The sequence below is a fragment of the Pundamilia nyererei genome, unplaced genomic scaffold (genome assembly GCF_000239375.1).
Source record: "Pundamilia nyererei isolate P.nyererei 1_Seehausen unplaced genomic scaffold, PunNye1.0 scaffold00127, whole genome shotgun sequence".
Classification (NCBI taxonomy): domain Eukaryota; kingdom Metazoa; phylum Chordata; class Actinopteri; order Cichliformes; family Cichlidae; genus Pundamilia; species Pundamilia nyererei.
The window spans coordinates 262,079-268,037 of NW_005187528.1; positions in this window are offsets into that span (position 1 = coordinate 262,079).

Consider the following 5,959-nt stretch of genomic DNA (forward strand, 5'->3'; position numbering starts at 1 on the left):
TAATTTAGACAAGAGTTTCTCTCTCTGAGCCTCGGGACCGACGATTAAAACTTCAGTTTTGTCCTGGTTAAGCTGTAAAAAGTTTTCTGCCATCCAAGATCTTATATCCAAGATACAGTTAAAAAGGGCATCCATAATGCGTTAACGAGCTAAATGCGCTAACGCATTGACGCCTTGCAGCCCCACGCACAGGGCGATCTGCGCTAACTTGCTAACGGAGATTTGCGGTGTTAATGCAGTTATGGCATTAACGTCATTTTAATGAGATTAAGGCTGACAGCACTAATATTTTTACATTTTATAGTTGCACAACTCACAGTATACAGCTTGAATAGCTTGGTCACTAGATCAAAAATAGGATGGCAACCTCCTTATGATTATGAAAAATTGGTGGTGCATGATTGCACTGACTTTTTCGCAGGGGTTGAGCATGCGACACCCTCAATGCGATGCATCTTATTGTAATAAGGGGAACACCATCTGGGATCTCTGTCCAGAAGAGTGCAGTCCTAGGAACAGCTAGGATACTGCACAGCACCTTTAAGCTCCCAGGCCTCTGATAGAGGATACAACCTTAAAGGATATATAATCCATTCTTTTGCATTGGACTGTGAGCAGAAATGTTATTGTCAGAAACATCAGCATGGTTAGACACCACTGGATGCAAGTGAGAAAATGTTTTGTGAGATGAGTGAACTAAACCTTTTAGTGTGTGTGCAATCTAGTGAAAGGTGATGATGTATATAGATGGTTATATTTTCCTATTATGATATGCAAAATACTTGAAAGACAGGCAGCAAGGTGTCGAAGGTTTCCATGCAGCTGTCCGAGCCAAAAAACAAATCCAGGCTGATTGAGTTTAGGAACTTCACGCAGGCTTGAAAAGCAGTGAGATGTATGAGTTTTCAGCCTGTGAACTGACAGAGAATGAGCTGCCATTTGGCCTAAAAGCCATCACAGTCCCAAATCATTACTACTGTATTCACTTACAGGGATAAACAGCCACAATTCATCTGGGGGGTTAGTTTCTCCTGTGAAAATGGCAACCTTTCCCCATAACACCTGTATGAATAATTCAGCACTCTGAGCTCTATCAGAGGCTGTCAGAAATGTCAGCCGGTTGGAAGTACCCTTAGCTGCCCCGAGAGGATGTTGTCTCTACACCCTGTGGTGGGGTTAGGGGGTTGCACACTCACTAACCACACATACAGATGACCAAATGCCATAGCTTTTTCAGTGCCAGGATTCCACTGCCTGCAGGACACAGAAGTGCTGAAAGCTCAAGATACCTGCAGTGAGCAAACTGTTGTAGTTTTAAGGTTTTTTTGAGATATGATGCTGGTAGATGTGACCGTTTTTCCATAGGTGATACTGCATTCCTCAATTCCTTTGCTGAAAATAGGAGCTAGCAATTGTTATCTGCACTGCTGTCTTTGAGAAATAAACAAACTGGATTTTTTTCTGTCTTTGCTAAATACTTAAAGATGCTAATCTCACCTGACTTGGCCCAGATGCCTCCTCAGGGTAGCGATATCGACTTTGTTCCAGGCTGAGTACAACCAAATGACAAACTCTGAAAAAGAGGCTGTATAAAAAAGACACAAAAACAAAAGAAGTAACTATTATCAGTTTGCCTTCTGAGTCGAGAGCACTTCCTCAGTCATGAAAAACTCTGCAGCATCCTCATGTGACCTCTGTGGAGGCAAACTGGGCAGCAAGCTAGGAGCAAAAATTGAGATGACATTGCCTATTAAAATGACAATGGCAATTTGTCTTTACATAATTAACTTCAGTGAATAAAACTATAATGATTCTGCAAGATAAACCAATGTTTTCTACAGTATAAATTAAATAACAGGCTGTGAGAGGAGTATAAATGTGGCGTATTCATTCAGCAGTCATACCTTACTTCCTCTTGTGGAATCTGGAGGGTTTCTGTTAATGGAATGCCCGCCGGTCCTTGGTGGGTCATCTGTAGTCTCTTGTGAATACATCATACGTCATGGGCATATATGTACATATGCCCCTATTAATATGTGCTTAAAGATCCTTTGGCAAGTTACACCTTGACCCTGATATTTGACCACTCTTCTCAGCAGAATTGGTAAAGTGAATTTAAATTACTTGGTTTCCTGGCACGGACCCAATATTTAGCTCCTGAACACAATAACCAGTTTCCCTTTATCTGAGGGTGACGGATTCAGTCAACGTCCAGACAAAGAGGTGATACATCCAAATAACATACATGTATGTATAATTCTTTGAACTGATGATCCTTGAGTCACAAGCACTTGGAAATCAAATCTATAATTCTCATCCTTAGATCTTTCTCATTGTTCTGAGTATTAGTCAGTCCACTGAGTGCTGTCAAAAATCCTTTTTTAAAATCCAAAAGTAGTCAGTCATGATCACAAATAAGAAGTTAATGGTTCTTGGCATTATTGAATTGGCATTATTACTCAAATATTTAAACGAGTGTATATATGTATACTTTTGACCCATTACAGATCACATAAAATCGAAAATAAATTCAAAATTTGTTGTTAAAGATGTATGTTGATTAATCATACCACCCTGGAAAAAGAACAGCTCAAAGAAATTAATAATCACCCAAAACTACCATGACATGCATTCCCATGAGTGTATGTAAATTTCTGACCACTACTGTATCTTGGAATATGCTTGTAATATGTCTATATTTAACTTATAACTTGTATGTAATAAAATTTGGTTCAGATCATGTGACTGTGGAGCAATGCTGGTTCAGTATGTTTTGAGTTTTTAAATAAATCCACAACAGTGTCACCAGCAAAGGACCCCCACCATCACATCACCTCCTCCATGCTTCATTGATGATAACCATACATGTAGAGATCATCCATTCACCTTTTCTGCATCATACAAAGACACAGTGAGTGGAACCAAAGACATCAATTTTAGACCAAAGTACAGATTTCCACTGGTCTAATGCCCATTCCTTGTGTTGCTTACCCAAACAGATCTCTTCTGCTTGTTGCTTCTCCTTAGTAGTGATTTCTTAGCAGCTATCCATCCATCCTCTTCCACTGTCTTAGAGTGAGAGGCATGGTACACTCTAGACAGGTCACCAGTCTGTCACAGGGCTAACACATAGACACAGACAACCATTCACACTCACATTCACACCTATGGGCAATTTATTGTTACCAATTCACCTATCCCCACAAACTGCATGTCCGTGCCACCGTGGTGCCATTCTTAGCAGCTATTTGACTGTAAAGGCCTGATTCGCGCAGTCTCCTCTGAACAGTTGATGTAAAGATGTGTCTGCCACTAGAAGTCTGTGTGGCTCTAATCTGAGGTGATGTTAACTTGTGATTTTTGCACCTAGTGACTGGGATGAATTTATCTTCAGCAGCAGAGGTGACTCTTGGTCTTCCTTTCCTGGGGCGGTCCACATGTGAGGCAGTTTTGTCGTACCACTTGATGGTTTTTGGGACTGCACTTGGGGACATGTTTAAAGTTTTAGCAATTTTCCGGACTGACTGACCTTCAGTTCTTAAAATAATGATAAACTGTCATTTCTCTTTACTTACCTGATTAGTTCTTGCCATATTATGAATTTTAACAGTTGTCAAATAGGACTGTCACTTGTGTACCAACCTGACTTCTGCACAACACAACTGATGGTCCCAACCCCATTAAGAAGGCAAGAAATTCCACAAATGAACCCTCACAAGACACACCTGTGAAAACCATTTCAGGTGACTATGACGGAAGGGCAAGGGTTTGCAGCTCTGTCAACAAAGCAAAGGGTGGCTAAAAACCCCTAAAATCTAAGCCATATTTAGAGTTATTTATCATTTTTTTCTTTGCTACATAATTCCATATATCTTGGTTCATATAACTGATGTCTTCAATATGTATCTACATTGTAGAAAACAAAGAAAAAAAATTATATGGTAACCACACACACCCACACACACACACACAAATATATAAATAATAGCTGGGCCGCACTGCAGTGCATGGACAATGCTGGACATTGGACATTTAGTCTCACTTGTGTGGCAGTCTTTTAGTGCAGTATCATTATATGGGCATCAAGGTTATGTTCAGCACCCTTTTAGCAGAATTCTTCCTGGAAACATTAATGTCAGCTGCAGTCCACTTTTTTCCAACAACTCAATGAGCTAATGTTTGCTTAATTATAGGGTTAGCTATCAAGAGCTGGGCACCAATTGTTAATTGTGAACCCTTCTATTGTCGGGGACACGTTGTTTCAAAAATAACCAAGAATTTGAAGAGTTAAATCTGATTTTCGAAGCTTTTTTGTGGCAAGAATGACACACAATAGAAATAATTACTAGGGAACTGGGGATAGATGTCTAGAAATTAACTTTAAATAACCACAAACACAAAGCGCCCCATAATTTCAATAAAAAGTTCTGCATGTCTGTGAGAGTTTCTAAAAATATTGTTAGGTTAAATGGAAGCCTTCAGTCAGTTTAATGTCCAACACAATGCTAATTCAACTTTAAAATTGCATTATTTACCCATGGGATGGTTTTCCTCCCCTCACAATGAGAGATGGCACAATGTTTTAATGGACGCATGATTCAAGCTTTCACCAAAAAGCAAGCCAAAGAACATCTTTTGTTCCAGATCAGTCATCAGTCTACTTCATTTGCTCCTTCAAGGAGTCACTTTTACAGCTAAGATTGCTGCTTCAAATTATTTGTTGCTATATGGAGTGCATCCCTTGCACAAACCTTCTGTTTAACCACTTGTGTTTTGAGGATGTGTTTTGAGTCGCCTCCTGTTTACGCTCTACACATCCGACTGCTCCCCTACCCATCTCTCAAACACCATCACAAAGTTCGCGGATGACACCACAGTGGTTGGACTCATCTCAAAGGGGGATGAGTCGGACTACAGAGATGAGGTCAACAGACTGACTGAGTGGTGTTCAGTTAACAACCTCCAACTGAACACCACAAAAACTAAAGAACTTATCTTGGACTTCAGGAAGGGCAGAGCAGACCCGGCCCCACTTTACATTCACGGGAGCTGTGTGGAGAGGGTACACTCCATGAGGTTTCTGGGCGTGCAGATCTCTGATGACCTCTCCTGGACTGCAAATACTACAGCGGTGGTTAAAAAGGCCCAGCAGCGTCTCCACTTTCTGAGAGTGCTCAGGAGGAACAACCTGGAGGAGAGGCTGCTGGTGACATTTTACAGAGCCACCATAGAGAGCCTCCTAACGCACGGCATAACAACATGGTATGCAGGGTGCTCAGCTGCAGACAGGAAAGAACTGCAGAGGGTCATCAACACAGCCCAGAAGATCACTGGCTGCTCTCTGCCCAGCCTGGAGGTCACTGCAAACTCTCGGTACCTCAGCAGAGCTGGCGATATCATCAGGGACCACTCTCACCCCAGCAACCAACTGTTTGAACTATTACCGTCAGGCCGACGATACAGGTCACATAAAACCAGGACAAACAGATTCAGGGATAGCTTCTTTCCCAGAGCTATCACCGTAGTAAATAAGCACAAAAACAATTGAACCTATTCCATACCGTCACTGTCATTATGTTATGCTGCTATTCATACTGTCATTATATTAATGCTGCTATCCTGTATATATTGTACATAGTATTGTTTGAGTACTTACGATTGTTTTTTTTTTTTGTACTTTTTATATTTTACATTTATATTTATTATTGAAACTTGCACCAAGGGAGTGGCACTCCAATTTCATTGTACTCTGTACAATGACAATAAAGGCTATTCTATTCTATTCTATTCTATTCTGTTTAACCACTTATGTTGCAGAGCAAAGCAAACCGACATCTTTTAAAAATGTTTTTAAAATGTTTCAGAAGTAAAGAATGAAAGAAACTTTTAAAACAACCTCTCAGATATTTTAGGTTTGAGTATTTAAGTCAGTGCAAATAAACATGAAATGCTGATTAAA